Source organism: Echeneis naucrates, chromosome 13 (assembly GCF_900963305.1).
Source record: "Echeneis naucrates chromosome 13, fEcheNa1.1, whole genome shotgun sequence".
Taxonomy (NCBI): Eukaryota; Metazoa; Chordata; class Actinopteri; order Carangiformes; family Echeneidae; genus Echeneis; species Echeneis naucrates.
Genome location: NC_042523.1, coordinates 1,428,990 through 1,447,229, shown reverse-complemented (window position 1 = coordinate 1,447,229; position 18,240 = coordinate 1,428,990). Strand labels below are relative to the sequence as shown.

The following is an 18,240-nucleotide window of genomic DNA, read 5'->3' as shown; positions in this document are numbered from 1 at the left end:
AAAGAACCTATGGTATCTACTGAATAAAATTCAGGTAACAATTTGCGCTCAGTTTGACTGGGTAGATTTCATTTTCTCTTTTGGCAAGTCAGGTATGCTCAGAAAAGTTTCAATGCTGAATTTGGAGGGGTTAATCTCAGAAGTTTTTATTTTTTTTTAAATACAATTCCCTACAAATGTGATTTATTTCTTGTGTCCCAGGTTATTGTGACAGCCCAGCCCGCCTTTTCCCCTGGTCTTCTGGATGGGCTATCTTTCTTTCCCTTATCTCACTTCCTGTGTGGGAGGGGCAACAGGAAGTGCACCCATTCACACCTGTGCTGTTTCCAGCTATATAAGCTGAAGGTTTCAGCCATTTTCTCTCTCTCACCCTAGGCATATGGTTTGTGATTGGCTTGGGTTCTCCTGGTGCTAGCCTTATACATACACACGTCATACATCACTGACCTACAGATTAACACTATTTGACTTGCCTTAGTTAATTTGAAAACTCTGCCAATAAAGTTTGGCTTGAATTCATGTGTTGTCCTCTCCTCTTTGTCATTCCCTTGATTCGGGCTGTGACATTAACAATAGAACATTTGCCATCTTGTTGTAAAAATGAACTGCCACATGATTTTCCTGGGAGTTGTAGTTTTTCCACAATAAACACTTAGACATGCACAGCCCACACACTCCAGACAATCACCACACACTTGAATACTCCATACACATTCCCACACACATATTTATGGGGTGTGGATGCATTATTAACTTTATCATTGATATTATTATTATTATTATTATACAAAATGTTCATTTTATTTTTGTTTTTGGTACACTATAAAAATTAGTGTATCTCAGATATTAAACAATGAACACGCAATAAATTCTGTGGTTTGAAAGGACTTTGTGCAACTTTTTTACATTTACAGGTTTGAGGAATAAAGCTACACCACTTCTGTATTTTTGGGAAAATATGTGTTTAAAAAAAATGACTTTTTTTTTTGTGGTTTATTGCACTTTTTAGCAACTTATTTAGTTAATTTAGACATAGGTCCAATACATATTGTTGGGATCTAATGGTTTTATTGATGTATAGCAAATTAAAATGCTCCAAAAGCACAGCATGTAAAATTGTAAAGGTATGCTCTACTGGACTTCTTCTGTGATAGGTCATATAGGGTTAATTCTGTTTTGAGAGCTTTCTCCTGTTTTTTTCTGATATGAAGAATAAGATAATATTTTGCCTCGCAGGACTGCTTTTGCTGCCTGCCATAGCACCCAGGCTGAGACATCAGGCTGGTCATTTATTTCAAGGAATATTGTCCATTCCTCCTTAAAGAATTTAATGAAGTTGGGCAATAAGCAACGATGTATTAAATTTCAATTGTTTAGAAAGTAGTGGGTTTTTTTTTGAGTGACTGGTGCATGTATTTTCAGAAAACCCATTTCATTGTTGGCACTCGCCGTTTATTTCAGCGTCTGGCAGAAGAATATTTGTACAGTCTTGCTCTCATTCACACACGTGGTCTCGCACTGAGAATATAAAATTTTAAACAATTGTTCAAATTTGCTTATACTTGTATTACGCTAATCACGTTACAAACAATTGATTTAAAACAGTCACTTTTAGGAAAGGATGTGCTCATCTAACCGAAAGTTCAAGTCTTGATTGATATAAAATCAAAATAAATTGTGCACAATAATTACGGAGCTGATGACATGGGCACATACCAAGGAGACAGCACAACAATGCTATTGCTGGCTTCTGGAGTGCATGGCCCGAGTCTATGGGGTTATAGGACAAATGAGCTTCAGCAAAAGTAATCAACAAAAGAACCCAGTGTGAGAGTCGTGGCAAGTGAGATCACTCATACTGTACACTATATTAACTCCGTTACACGTGCTCGCTGATGGCAATGGGGTGTCATAATTGAATTACTAATTAAAAATCTAGGAAATGTCTGCTTGTAAATTGCGTAGGTGTATGAAAATTTTTAGCTGCTTTTCACGTGAGCCGATTCCGCGCATATTCCAAGTGACAACCCGTCATTTGTTCATATCTAAACTCTACTGAGTGCAAACTGCCATGAATGGGTGAATGCGGAAGAGAGTACATGTGTGGCCAATGTAACAGTATATTATTTCATTGCACTGCGAACCATATTGAGATCACATTCATAAATAAAGTGTAACCCAAAACAACAAGAGGAAAAACAACGGAGTGACATAAATACACATTGTTCGTGGGTGAGAACAGCTTGTTTACCGCGTGCGATGTGTGTTGATGTATTTTTACATGGTTAACACAGACTTGAAAGAATGAATGAGAGAAAAATACCTTACCTTTACCATAGTATTACCATACGCGGGTGAATCTGGTGAATCAGATGAGTCCGGTGAACCGCGTCCGAGGAGACGCGCTTTAATAGAGCCTAGGGGTGATCTCCGGATCCCAGAACAGCTGGCTGTTGACATATAGTTCGTCCACAGCGATGATAATGCGGGATCCTCCGTCGATGAACTTTCTCTTGACAGGGAATAGGCATTTGTGTAATTCCCTCTACCACCACCGTCAGTGTGATATCCACCCCCTGTTGACACAGCAGCTCAAAACTCAGCATTGTGGATGCCACCTCTGCTGCATCCTTAGCCTCCACTTGTTACTGAGCTGACTGAGCAACTCCGGGGCATGAACACAGATTCTGATTACCCTGCAGGTGGGTATCTGGAGCCCACACTACGGAGAGCCATATCCTTTCCATTACAGACCACTCCCTCGCCCTCATCACCTGTCAGCTGACCCAACTCAGTGGCCACCTGCAGAATCAAGGGGACAAAGGATTGACAGTCAACAACACTATCCACTCCCTGAAGAGACAACATATCATGGACCAAAGCCTCATATTCCATACTTTACTGATGATGACCCTTGTCGCTTGAAGATTGCGCTGGATAACATCTTGCCCATTGATGCTACTGAGTGCTTCAAATATCAAATACTCATCGAGCACCTCAAACTGTAAGATGCTCTTCTAATTGCAGTTGAAGTACTGGCTGAGCCTGCAATCTGTCAGGTTTTGAGTTAATTCTGGTGTTTAGTGTTCTGTCCATGTAACTTCCTGTTTTATTTTGTAGTCCTGGTTCCTTCGTGTTCCCCATTATGTTACTTCCTGGTTGTGTCCCACGTTGATTGCCTTCCCTGCCCTAATGTGGATCACCTGTGTCTTGTCTAGCACAGTGTATTTAAGTCCTGTTTTCAGTCTAGTCCTTGTCGGATCATTGTCGTTTTGTTCCTGCCTTGTCCTTGCTCTGTCCATGCCCTGTCTAGTCCTTGTCGGATCATTGTCGCTTATTCCTTGTTGCTTGTTCCTCATTGCTTGTCCATGCCCTGCCTTGTTGTTTTGCCCATGCCCTGTCGTTTTGTCCTTGTTTTCTCGTTCAGTTTATGTTGTAGATATAGTTAAGATTAAAGTCTTTTTTTGTCACCTACCTGGTTTCTGGCTCCTGCAATTGGGTCCTCACCCTGCAAAGCACTCGCACCGCGTTTCCCGGCCTGACACAATCAAAGGTGGTGACAACAGGGGAGAGCTCTAGTTCTAGCTCTAGTTGAGATGCTTGACCAGCTGGGGAAAGAAGGGAAAACAGAGCTGGAGTGCGGGTCACATGTCTCACGCCTGCTGTCAAAGCTGCCACACGACCTAAGATCACAGTTCAAGCGCTTCATCAACCCTATGCGCACACCCATCCCAACTTTGCTGGACTTTTCTGAGTGCCTGGAGTATGAGGTCCGCATTCAAGATAATGAGGTGCAGCCCTATCATTGCCGATCATCACAGGAAGGGCGAGCAGACCAACACAGAGAATTCAAGGTGAAGCATAAGCCTGTAGCATAAGCCGACCTGCTAGCTCACTGGAAGTCCCACTCAAAATGGCGCCCATGGAAACAAACCTCGTTTCAAATGTTGCAATCGGTGAACCGTTAGCTGCACTAAGTAACGGGCTGCCGCCTTCAGCTGGCCTGTCTCTGCTAGCTGGAGGGAGGAGGCTCTTTTGCGAGCCAGAGTCCACCAGAAACCGTCTACCTGACTTTGAGTACTGGATGAAGAGCAGCTCGCTACGTCCACCAGCGCCTACAGCTGCTACTCAGCGCTGGCCCTGGAGTTTCCTGGTACCTCGAATGAGCATGGAGAGATGCAGCACCTAGCCTTGCTATCAAAATGCTGGTGGAAAAAGCAGAGGCCATTCCTGCGGCATCTCCTGGCAGACACTCCAGCCACCACGGCCGGATCCACATTCACTGACACTGTTGGCAGGGGTTCCAATGTGATGCTCTGCAGTGAACTGTCTGGTAGCTAGCAGCACCCGATCAGCCTCCTCAGCCAACCCTCAGTAGTCACTGGCGGTCAGACATGGGGTGTTAGCCAGAGCCGCGCGCACTGGAGACGGAAGTTGGTGCAGGAAAACGTGCAGGAAAAGGAAACCTCCGTCCGATCCCAGCAGCAACAGCATACTGCCCATGAGATCCATCATAACCTGGTAAATACTAAACTGATTTTCACACCTTTTTTTTTTTTTAATGCTGTAAACGTCACACTATGAAACTAAATTCTGTACCTTCCACACCATCAGGTAAAACCGACAAAGCTACAGGACAGACGAACAGACAGCACTTTGTGGGGCCATGTAAACCTGTAGGCTCTTAATACTTGTGCACAATCAGGGCCAGAAATAAAACAAATAAACTGCCAGTGCAGGCTGCCGAGCGTCAGGGAAAGCGGCCAGTCAGAGCAGCGTACGTGATATATTTCAACCCAGTGGCATGAAATAAATAAAAAACTCAGGCTCGCGGCCCAAACATCAGACCAGCCCACCGAGAATTGTCCCAGTCCTCCCAATTAGACACGCTGTGCCTGTGCACAATGCACAATAGCCATGACCATGGATTGGATTAGCCAATATGCAGTAAATCTCTCAATCGGTGGAAAATCATGCATGAAAAAAATAAACAAACAAACGAACCAAATGCTGACATTAAAGTAACTCTGAAAAATACTGTGATATAGAATTTTGGTCATACCGCCCAGCTCTAGTTCGATGTTGAGCTGTGTTCAGCTCTGCTCCACGGTTGTATTGGTTCCACAGGGGTCCTTGTATTTACTGCCTCTGGTTCCATCCTGAGAAAATATGGCATCCCTTTCCATTGTTATGCTAATGATAGCAAGATATTTATGCCACTGAAAAAGAAAAATGCTTTCTCCCTAATAAAACTTCAGTTTTGTCTGCTGCTGTTTAGGATTTAATTGTTATATTTGTCACAAATTGGGGGTGGTGATGCGGGAATGAGGACCCAAATACAGGAGCCGCGAGAACCAGATTGAGGAGAAAACTGAACTTTTAATTGCAAAAAACCCAAAACTACAAAATAACTGAGGTAAAGGGACAACAGCGAGACAGTCAGAGTCACAAGCAGAGAGACAGGCAGGAGTCAGGAAACCAGTCAGGCAGGCAGACCAAACAAGACAACATAAGCAACAGGCAACATACTTTTGGTGAACACACCCACAGAGGCTAAATACCTGGGTCCTTCTCCACTGTCTTGGCCAGACTAGTGCGGGTTAGGGTTAGTAGACCAACAAGCGTAAACTGATGTAGCCCCTTGGTTAAGAGGCGATACGTCTTCATAGACAAATACAAATCCAGTTGCCTACGAATCAATTTTGAGAGAGAGAGTATCTGGGAAGAGGAGCGTGGGATCCTCAAGCTCACAGGTTACTTCCAGAGCATCACGGTGAGTGTGGCTCCCATTGTCGTAGTCATAGCCAGCGTAGCAACATTCTCTGCCCACATGTTCCTAGGATACAACTTAACAGCTGCTCAGGTACCACACTGCTGTATCATTTTAGTGCTGTTGCTGGTGTTGTGCTCACTGTTTCAGCAGCTGACACACTGATGGTCTGTAACAGATGTTTCCTCTCTGTATCCGCAGGCTTTCACACAAAGCCATGGCCCTTGCTCTGAAGGTCACTCCATTTTCTGTCAAGTCTCTGTCTGTTTTAAGGAATGTCAGAGCAGTATGTGGTTTAAGGACCGTCAGAGCAGCCTGTAGTTAAGGACTGTCAGAGCAGCCTGTGGTTAAGGACCGTTAAGGAGCCTCAAGCCCACAGCATGAAGAGGGGGAGGAGGAGACATGCCCCACCCTCCTTCTATCCCCCCATTACTTCAAAGTACCCTGCACTGCATCAACCTCACACTCCAGCAGGTAGAGTCACAACCAAGGGTCAGATACTGAACTCCTGAGGTCATAAAAATGATTGACTCCTGTCTCCCTCTCTGTCTCTCTCCCTACCTGCCTGTTCACAGGTGACTGGATCTTATTGCTTCATCCAACATTTCCTTCACTATTTTCCTCACACCCTGTCCCGTTCCTCCTAACTCCCTAAACAAAGCAACACCAGATCTGGCTACAAGCCCTCTACACCCTACTTCCACTGGACAAATCCTAACTTTCCCCCCTTGCTGCTCAGCATCCTTACCTAGATCTGCATACCTGAGCTTTTTCCTTTCATATGCTTCTTCAACTGAATCCTCCCAGGGCACAGTCAGATCTATGAAATATACTCTCATTCTACTCCTAGACCACAAAATTATGTCCAGTCTTAATTTTGTACATGCTATTTCCTGGGGAACAACAAGCTTTCCTCCTAAATTAACCTGCATCTCCAAGTCACAAGCATCCTCTAAGCTGCCTTGCTACCTTGTTATCTTATTAACTTTCCCTCCTTCTTGAACAAACTGAATTGTAACTCCCTTTGTCTTAGACCCCCCCCCCCCCAAATCAGCCTGCCTCCGCATACCTTTGATGGCTGCAGCTAAACTTTTTAAAATGTGGTTTTGTCGCCACGCGTACCATCCTTGTGACAGACTAATCTTACAACCTGACAAGATGTGCTTTAGAGTTGCAGTACCTGATCACAGCGAGCATAGCGGGTCTCCATTTACCCAGAGTTTTAGGTTCTGGGTAGTTGGCAATACATCATATGTTGCCCCTATCAAAAATCACTAACACTACTTTCCTCCATACTCCACAGCTCTTTCCAATTAAGCTTTTCTTCTCTACACCTTCCCAGTTCAACCACTATCCATGCTTAGCCTGAGCCACTGCCCTTGCACTCCTTAATAGTTCCTCCTGTCTACGAACAGGCCCCACAAATAGCTTCCTCTTCTCTTTGGGACCTGCTCTACTCCACACCAGTTTGCCTGGGCCAAGCCCCAAGCCTCCCCAGCCTATCTGTACATTACCTACAATCTCTGTATGCCTAAGAGTTGCTTTCGCTTCCTGCACTGCCATTCTTGGATTCCATTTTCTCCCCTTAGAGTAAAGGTTAGAGTAAAAAGACAAGCTGTTATTAGCTCCTGCAGTGAAAAGTGACTAGTTTCAAAAAGCTACTGGTTCATTACCATCACGAGGAGCAACAATGCAGGATCTGATCATTGTGATTTCACGATTTCACGTGATGTCAGCAGCTAAGCACAGGTTTCTGAAGGCGCACCTTTTACAACTTTCATCACACCTGTGGGATGATTCTGTTTCGGGAGGCTTCTGTTTAGAATTACATCTGCCCTGGAAATAGTTCAGCAAAAGATGAGCACACTCCTGAGAGAACATCCAGACACAGTGGTGGTTATGGATGATATCCTGGTCTTTGGTAAGGATAAACCTGCACAGTCATGCAGACGACTGGAGCTTCAGGATTGAAACTGAACAAGGACAAGTATCAGTTTGGAAAAACTGAAATTCAGTATTTTGGACATTTCATTGGAAAAGATAGCAACAAGCATAACCCAGAAAAAGTCAGAGCTATCGTGGCCGAGCTAAGCCAGAGGATCGGGATGATTATCTGGGAAGATTTCTCCCAGACCTTTCATTTGCCATGCACCCAATCAACAGTCCACTGTGTGGAGTAGGGGCAATGCGCAGGAAGAGGCAGTCAGACAGGTGAAGGCTATGTTGACCACAGCACCAGTCTTGGCATCCTATGATGCAAGTAAACCAACTGTGGTGAGTGCAGATGCCAGTAGTTATGGCCTAGGGACAGTCTTGTACCAGGAGCAGGAGATGGGCTCTGGCTGGATGCCTTCTGCTCACAAACAATGACAGGGACTGAGCTGCGGAAAGGGGCGTGGCTACAGCAAAACAGATTCTGCGCCAGCCAGACCCTCACATGGCGTTGATGAGTTACTGTGCGACTCTGACCTCTGCTACAGGTTTGAGCCCTGCCCAACTTATGATTGGCCGACAGCTGAGGACTATTCTGCGTAAGTAGCTGAATCTGAGTACAATAGACTACAAAACCATCAGATGTAAGGACCAACAGACTAAAGCTGTGTATCGCTTCTTCTATAACAGACGCCACTCTGCACAAACGTTACCTGCACTACAGCTGGGTCAGAGTGTCAACATTAAGCTTGATGGAGAGAAACCTGGAAAAACACCTGCAAAGGTCATTGCTAAGGCACCAGAGCCTAGGTCTTATTATGTACAGACAGAGCAGGGCATGCTTGCCTGCAGAAACAGGAGACATATTCAGGTGGTGCCAGAGTCACCTGTGCCACCTGCAGCAATTGAGACTTGTGACTTTGGAACTGATTCTTCCTGTGAAATGGGCCAGGCCTCGGTTACTCCTAGTGGCCCTCTCACTCCAACTCCTGCTGTGCCTCGCAGCCCCAGGTCTGCTCCGAAGAGGAGCTTGGCTGGGAGAGCAATCAAACCATCTATCAGGTTCAGCGATTATGCTGCAAAGTGAAGTTACACACACACAAAAAAAGAATGAAAGAAAGAAATGTTGATTTTGTTGAAAAAAAAAGTTGATGGGGGACTTCCGGGTGACGATGTAGGAGAGCAGACGTCGGTTTCAGGTCTCCCGATCACACTTGCCAAACTTCCTATTTAAACGTCGGGCTTTTATCTATAAAACCGTCACAGCGTGTTATAAAGTCACTCTTACACTTTTGGTACCAAAATGAACAACTCTAAACATAAGAAAAGTAGCGAACAAGCTCCAGTTGCAACACGAGCTAGCACTAGCATAGCTAGCAAACTTTCCGCCATAGCAGCTAACACTGCTCCTGCTAACGTTGGCTTACCTGTCCGGGAGGATGCTACTGACGCCATCTCCATGTCGCAGTTGGTTGCCGAGCTTGCGAAACAGAGAGCTGGTTTGAAGGATGATGTCTCTGGGCTGATTCAAGAATCTTTAAAGCCACTTCAGACAACCATGGATGCCCTCCGGGACACGGTCGGCTCGTTCCAGACCCGCCTCTCAGCCACAGAAACTATCGCCGGGGAAAACTTTGAACGACTGACCTCAGCCGAAGCCACAATTAAATCTCTCTACACCCAGAATCAAGCACTGTGGGACCGCGTAGACGACTTGGAAAACAGATCACGTAGATCCAACTTGAGAAGAGTGAACATCCCGGAGGGCAGCGAGGATGGTAAGGACCCGGTCAAGTTTATCTCTGAACTCCTGGCGGAGTGCATGGCCCCTGGTGTGTTTTCCGACCCGCCCGAACTGGAGAGGGCTCACCGGTCACTTGGCCCAAAACCAAAGGAGGGGAAACCAGCTAGACCATTCGTCGTGCGCTTTCTCCGCTTCCAGCAGAGGGAAGCAGCCCTGCAGTGGTCCCGGAACCATGAGGTGAATTACCAGGGGACACCACTGAGGCTTTACCCTGACCTGAGCTCCGCGCTGGCGAGGAAACGAGCAGCCTTCAACGAAGTGAAACGGGCTCTCTACCAGAAGGGAGTCCGGTTCCGTCTGATGTACCCGGCCCGTCTAGTAGTAACTTTTGAGGCGCGGACGTTCACCTTCGACTCACCTGAAGACGCCCAGGAGTTTTACAAGCGCCGGGTAACTAAGGAGTAGGCTAATAAAAACGTCTGTGACTGTTGGCACTCATCACCGAGTAGAATGGCTCCTACACCAGGCACCGGACTGAACTAACTGGACTTTACATCAGCAATATTTACACTCGTTTTCACCGTTGGTCCCAGGTATCCTTTTCCGTTTTAATTACTATATATTATTATCGTTACCTGCTTTTCCCATTGATGTATTTGATTACTCTAGACACAAATGTTGAAACAACCGCTGTGGGATGTAAATATTATTACTTCAAATGTTACCTTTAAAGTAAGCAATTTAATACCTGACACTGGGTTAAAGCCCACCTGCATTTGTCTTTGCGTTTGTTTACTTCATTGCTATACGTTTATATAATATAACCATTACTTTTGATCGGGAGTACCTAAAGTGAAAATAGGATTAAGGAGGATGCACTCAAGGAAGAACAGGAGAGATATGGTGAGCCTGCAGTTTCCCTCAGTTTGGGAGGTAAACATAGGCATTGTTTTTATTTTGTTTTATCATGTTCTGTTGTTATTTGGGGGTTCTTTTAGGGCTATTAAGGTGTTGGGGGAGTGCATCTCTGGATCTCAAATCTATCCCAGCAGTTTTGTCAGTTTATTTTATATTTTTAAGTGGAGGCTTCTTCAGGCTCTTGGGAGTGAGGGTTGGGCTGTGGTGCGGCGGACCATGTGTTCCCAAAAACCTTACTGATAGATCTAGTAGACCATGAACAGGACACAGGATGATAATCAGAGTACAGGAGGGGCAGACGTAAGCCTTATTTCATGGAATGTTAAAGGCTTGAACGGACCTGTAAAGCGAGCTAGAATATTTGCACATCTGAAACTTTTAAAATGTGAAGTTGCATTTTTACAAGAGACACATTTAATGGTTAAAGACCACATCAGATTAAAAAAACAGTGGGTTGGCCAAATTTTTCATTCAAATTTCAACTCCAGATCACGTGGCACAGCAATTATAATTCATAAAAAAACACTCTTCAATGCCACAAAAATTATATCTGACCCACATGGCCGTTTTATTATCGTTTCAGGGTCCCTCTACCACAAACCCGTTCTATTGGTTAACATATACGCACCCAACTGGGATGATGAGAAATTCATAGAAAAAGTAATCTCGTCTATACCTGACCTAAACTCGCGCTGCCTGATTTTTGGAGGAGACTTAAACTGTACAATTAACCCATCCTTGGACCGTTCTAACCCAAAATCCAAAATCCCCTCCAAAACAGCTAAAACACTGTCAGCGTTTATGAACCAAATTGGATGTTTTGACCCATGGCGCTTTCGCTTCCCTCATAGTAAAGTATTCTCATTTTTTTCACATGTCCACCATTCGTATAGCAGAATCGATTATTTTTTCATAGACAGCCTATTAATCCCCTTTGTCAAAAATATAGAATATGCCACCATAATTGAATCCGACCATGCCCCAGTAATATTAGATCTTTTCTTCCCACTTAACTTCTCTGACCGGGCCCCATGGAGATTCGATACCACACTACTGACAGACGAATGATTCTGCCAGTCGATTTCAACAGCCATTGATAATTTCCTAGAAACCAATAACAAGGATAATGTCTCCCCTTCTTTGCTCTGGCAGATTCTTAAAGTGGTAATAAGGGGAGATATTATCTCCTACACATCCAGGGTTAATAAAGCTAGGAAGCTAGAACAAGAACAACTTCTCAGTTCAATATTTGATATAGATCGTCAATACTCTCTCTCTCCCACTCCGGAACTTTATAAAAACAAGCTGGATCTTCAAGCCAAATATGAATTATTGTCATCTGAAAAGACAGAACGTATATTACTGAAATCACGAGGCTTTGTCTACGAACATGGCGAAAAGGCCGGCAGACTGTTAGCGCATCAATTAAAATGTAAATCTTCCACCCAACAGATTACACAAATACAAAAAGAAAATGGGGAACTTACTACAGACCCCCTCGAAATCAACAATACCTTCAAGGCATTTTACTCAAAACTCTATACTTCAGAAGCACCCAGTGATGATACCGTTATGCACAACTTTTTCAAGAACTTAGACGCCCCTGTTATCAATCTCGCTCATAAAGCAGAACTAGAACAACCTTTTCGAGGTTTCAAATGCAATTTCGGCGATGCAGGGCGGCAAGGCCCCGGGCCCCGATGGATATCCAATTGAATTCTACAAAAAATTTTCAGCCAAACTGACGCCACTTATTTTGGACATGTTTAATGATTCGCTGGGTACTGGGGCCTTGCCGCAAACACTAACTGAGGCATCCATAACACTTATACCGAAGCCGGGGAAGGACAAGACACAGTGTGGATCATATCGGCCCATCTCGTTGTTAAATAGTGACATTAAAATTCTGGCCAAGGCTCTTGCCCGGCGCCTGGAATCTGTTACTGATGAGGTGATCTCCCCCGATCAAACAGGTTTTATGACTGGTCGCCACTCCTTCTCTAACATCCGGAACCTTCTCAATGTCGTATACTCCCCTGCATCCGGGGAGGTACCAGAAGTGGTTATCTCCCTGAATGCAGAGAAGGCTTTTGACAGGGTGGAGTGGGCGTATTTATTTGAATGTCTGCGGGCCTTTGGTTTCGGTCCCACTTTTATTGCCTGGATTAAACCACTATACGCCTCACCAAAGACATCAGTGGTTACAAACGGGAAGCGATCTGAATTTTTTTCACTGTCAAGAGGGACACGTCAGGGGTGCCCACTAAGTCCACTCTTGTTTGCATTCGCCATTGAACCTCTGTCCATCATGTTAAAATCTTCCCCAGATATAAATGGAATATCTAGATGGGGGAGGGAACACAAGGTGGCTCTATACGCCGATGACTTACTGCTGTATGTGTCTGACCCGGTGTGGTGTGTTCCCTACATAGTTCAGGTGTTGCATAGGTTTGGTATCTTTTCGGGATACAAGACTAACCTTACGAAAAGTGAGTGCTTTCCGGTGAACAACCTAGCTCTTGCAATTCCACAAAGGTACCTGCCATTTCATCTGTCTAAATCTGGTTTTAGATATCTAGGAATCAATATTACGCGGACTTTCTCTAAACTATTCAAAGAAAACTTCACTCCCCTCATTGATAAACTAAAAAACTACTTGCAAAACTGGAGGTCCATTAATCTCTCATTGGCTGGAAAGATCAACTGTATAAAAATGAACGTGTTACCCCGATTCCCCTATCTTTTTCAGTGTCTCCCTATATTTCTCCCAAAATCCTTTTTTCAGTCCCTTGATAAAACTATCAACTGATCATTCATTTGGGGGGGGAAAGCCCCTAGAATACAAAAAAGACTTCTACAGCGACATCGATCCCAGGGCGGATTGGGTTTGCCAAATTTGCTTCACTATCACTGGGCAGCCAATATTCAGAAAATCATATACTGGTTTCATGCTCCAAAGCTGTCATGGTGTGAAATTGAAAATGAGTCGTGCATATTGACATCGCTTCCCGCCCTGGTTACTTCGAGCCTCCCTCTGTCTACTCCGCTTTATTCTTCTAACCCTGTTGTTATTAATATTTTACGAATTTGGTCACAATTTCGAAACCACTTTGGTTTAACTGATTTTTCTCATCTGGCCCCTATCTGTGATAACCACCTCTTTGTCCCGCCTAGATTAGACAACGCCTTTGCCCAGTGGAAAAGACTAGGCCTCTCCAAATTTAAAGATCTCTACAGCGAGGGTGTCTTCTCTATCTTTAGTCATCTCTCTCAAAAATTCAACCTCCCCAACTCAAGCCTTTTTCGATATTTCCAGGTCCGACATTTCATGCAAAATTTAGATACAAAGTTCCCGAGCGCACCCCAACCTACTGCTATGGACGACATCCTCCAAATTCCCTCCAACCCAAAAGGCTTCATTTCAAGAATTTACTCCAACATATCATCTCCAGGAGACACCTCTCTCATTAAAATTAAAGGGAAATGGGAGGAGGAGCTTGGGGATGTCATACCTGAGGAATCCTGGACTGAGGCTCTGAAGAGAGTCAATGGAACTACTTCATGTGCTAGGCTAGGGGTAATTCAGTTTAAAGTCTTGCACCGCACCCACCTCTCCAAATCTAGGCTGGCCAGATTTCATCCCGAGATGGATGAGAATTGCAGCAGATGCCATGCTGCCTCGGCAACACTAACACACTTGTTCTGGTCATGTTCTTCCCTCTCAGACTACTGGTCAGCAATCTTCAGAACTCTTTCACAGGCATTATCCCTAAATCTGCAACCTAACGCCCACTCTGCCATCTTCGGTATAGTGCCAGCCGAACAGCAGACTATCAATAAGCATAGGACGTTATAGCATTTGCAACTCTACTTGCCCGTAGGAGGATCTTATTGCACTGGAAATCCCCCAGACCACCCAGCGCCGCCTTATGGATGAGTGACGTTATGCTTCATTTAAGTCTTGAAAAGATCAAACACACACTGAGAGGGTCGAAAGACCTCTTCTACTCCACCTGGAGTCCAATAATGTCTTTCATTTACAAAAAAACCCTTCCTGACAACTCGTGAATCCATGTTCACAAGGTCCTGAGGGATGATGCTTGGTGTCGCACAGCAAACGCAGCCTCCTCACTTATTCTTAAGCTTTACTTTCAAATTAGCTACCGCCACTTTTTTCCTTTTTATTTTTTTTCTTTCTCTGCTTAATTACTCATACCTGTCGACTGATACCCTTATATATATCAATATCATAACTTTTATTCATCTATTTCTTTGCTCATTTCCTTAGATTAGGATGCACTCGATGTTGTGGGGGGTGGGTGGGGTGGACGTATTCGTTTGTATATGTGTTCTGTGAAAAAGAAAAAATATTACCTTTTTGTACAACTGTCTTCTTCTTATACCTTGTCCTCAATAAAAAGATATTTGAGAAAAAAAAGTTGATTTCCTATGTCATGTATGGGTTAAATATGTTTTGTAAAAAAGGAAAAAGAAAAGACATAAGTAAGGCAGCCATCTGCCTTGACTGGTTGGGTTAAGAGAGGGAGAGAGAGAGGGGCACGGACCAGTGGACAAACAGTCAGTGGTCTGAGGGTCAGAGGACACAGAGTCAAAAGATTGAGGGTGAGGGGACACAGGGCCAAGGGAGACAGGGTCAAGGGACAAAGGAAAATAAATATGATCTTTGTTCAAATTGATGTTATCAACAAAGTTATTAAAATGACAACAGAGGCATGCAACCTTTGAATAAAGTTTCATTCAATGTGTTTGGTCCAGGTGGTGGAATTTGACAAGCCATCCAAGCTGCCGTCCAATGAAAACTCTCGGCTGTGCTTGATGCTGGCTGTGGCTGTGAAAAACAAGATCTCTGTCCGAGGATGAAGAAGGTGAAGGGTCAAGGATCACAGCGGGTCAAATGTCAAGCAGTTATGTCAGGCCTGCTCCCTCCCAATGAAACCAAAATCAAATCAAATCAAAATTAAATCATATTTGAACCAGTATGGACTATGAGAGGGACCACTCCTGTTCACTGACCTTTGACCTACAACATGAAGAAAATTCTCTTTGTATGAAATGAACGAGCTCTTTGCTATTATTAATTTGTTTTGTTATTATTACAACATCCTGAGATACCATAGTGACCAGTGTGATTCGATGAGGCTGAAGGACCACAGTGACTTGATTTCCTTGTTAAAAAAAAAAACAACAACAACAAAAAAAAGAAGATAATTTTGTTCTGAAAACTTTTTAATCAGGTAACTGGACTGGAACACAAACCACAGATTTGTTGTGTGGTTGTGTTGTTAGTCAGCTGCAGTTTGAAGCCAGTATCTCACCCTCTTTCAGGGACTGAAACAAGTTCAGGTATGGTACTTGTTCTGATGTCCCAATGTATTGTCTTCATGTGCATCACAAGCACAGATGGACAGGAGTGACTTATGTCCACTGAAGTGGAAGACATTAATGTGACTGAGGGACAGAGCTACAAAAATGAAAGTGAACTCAGAGAGGGAGTAAAAAGAAAATTCACATCAGCTAATTTTCTATTACCTCTGATTTATCAACAAACTTGTAAAAAAATCTGTGTTTATCTAACAACCTAATCGCATTGCCACCGTGTCACCAACAGGGGCTGTTCTGAAACACAGTAAATAAAACTATTTTAAGGTTTAAATAAACAAAAACATTTCCTGTTTCTGTCCTGTTAATTAATGCTTTTCCTCAGCTCTTCACTCTTTGATTTGGCTAGCATCAGCTCTTCCAAATCATCCTGCACAGACTCCTCAGCAGGAACCTTTCAGGAACCCACAGAGATAAAAAGTCCTGCATGTACGTTCTATTGCAGTAAAAGTACATCATTCACTGATTCTGATTCTTGAGAGTTTGGACAAAACACTTTCAGAAAAATGTTTTTTGAAAATTTACATTATATTGATTAGGGTTATATATTCATGTAGACAAAGATCTGTGCTGGTTAACAATGTAAAGGTGCAGGCTGGAGGTTAAAAAACATTTTTAACAAATTCATATGCTTACCTTAAAGACTTGATCTGTGTCAACTCTGTCAGACACACTAAAAATATATAATCATATAATAATAACAGCCCCACAATAATCTTAAGTTCTGATGTATTAGTAATAGTATTTAGTTACTAAGTAATAAAATATAATATATAAACCTAAGGCTTAATGTCACACTGTTATGAATTCAAAGATTTCTAAGAATTTGCATTTTCAAACTTTATCTTTTATTTTGCCACCATAAAAAAAATCCTAAAGTGAATAAGACATAAGGGGATGCAGAGCTGATGATGGGGACGGGGATGTTTTGGATAAATCTGCCACAGATAACACTGTACTGGAATGTATTACACTAATGACTGCCACAGCATCCTGGACACATAGCCTATGGATCCTTTCTTAAAGTATCAAGACAAAATTACCACAGGTGCACTTTTGGTCTGATGGTCCAAGTAAACTGGATTTGAAAAAGCAACTTTGAACTTCCATGCACTATAAGAACCCAGTATGTATATTTTCAACAGTGGAAACTACACACTGGACCCTTTAGATTTTACATCAATCAATCAATCAATCAATCATGTACACAAGTGCTATATATAACACGTGCTGGAAAGTTATTCAATAATAAGCAGATAAAAGAAAATTATTCAATAAACAGGCCATAGCCTGACTATGCTCTACCAAACCAACCAAGTATATTGTAAAATAATGTAATTGCATGCTATATATGTTATACATTAATGTGCAGATAAAACCCTAAAATAACACTCTCTACCTTTACTATGTTCGAAAATAGTATTATCTTAGCACATTAAGCGGTGGATTTTTCAACTCCATCAGCTTACACATTAACTCCATCAGAAATAAACCTTACAGACTTGATGAAATGGCTTGTTTTTTCTGCTGCAGAAAAAATATCACTGCAGCTAGCTAGCTGTTTTTTTGGTTATTGCTAGCTGTCTCCATAATCTCAATAAAATGCTTTAATTGATTCCAGAATGGTTGAAGAAAAGTATCATAACAGTGAGATGGTGTTGACATTTTCCAGCTGTGACCATAGGAAATTTGACATTTTTCATCTAAAAACAAAAAATGTCAAGCTTAGTAGACCATGTGTGCTACTGCTGCATTCACCACAGCCAGGAGAATGGAAAGGGGTCCTTGAGGCTATAGCTGACCATGCTATTGCCTGATCTACGGAGGTTTCCGAAAACTCTGAGGGAGTTGATGGAAACAGATGACACAACTTTTATAGGCAGATTTCTATGGAAAATATTTTTAGATTTTCATGGCATGCATTGGTTTATACATTTATAACCCTTATCTTTGATTCGATTTGAATGTTTTCACAATTACAGAGGCTTTTAAAGTTTTTTGGGGGCTGGTGAATATTGTGACCTCTTGCTTTGGACAAGAGATATAATGAGGGTCTAACCACTGGTCATACATTTAAACAAATATCCCTCCAAAAAGTAATTATCTATGCTAAAACATAACACCAGCATTCACAATTCCTTTATATCTGACTTTGTACATATGTCAATCATTATTGATTTCTTTATTTTTTATATAAATGGGACACGTTTTATCTACAACCCTCAAGAATCAATGCATTATTATAAATCCAGTCTATGTAAACTGTCCACATATAAGGACATCCTATTAGATTCAGTGCGTAAATATTATAGGATGTATGTAGATAGACGAAATTTACCTGATCCTCACCAGAGCGTTCATCTTTGTGTCATTTCCCTCTTTCAGCCTTGTTGACTTTTGACCTGGTGCTGGTCTAAGCAGCTCCACAGCGCCCCCCCCCCCCCCCCCCCCCCCCCCCCCCCCCCCCCCCCCCCCC

General features: G+C 43.1%; 1 long non-coding RNA gene across 2 annotated transcripts; it reads right to left on the bottom strand.

Annotated features, from left to right (window-relative positions):
• Positions 1–1,411: 1,411 nt before the first annotated feature.
• Positions 1,412–18,186, bottom strand: LOC115052799 (uncharacterized). 2 transcript variants are annotated; one of them, XR_003841396.1, is made up of 4 exons: positions 18,103–18,186; positions 3,476–3,608; positions 2,696–2,802; positions 1,412–2,576 (listed from the first exon to the last, which is right to left on the bottom strand). It is a non-coding gene; the product is annotated as an uncharacterized LOC115052799 (long non-coding RNA). The 2 variants fall into 2 exon arrangements; XR_003841395.1 differs by having other exon boundaries at positions 1,412–2,802.
• Positions 18,187–18,240: the final 54 nt, after the last annotated feature.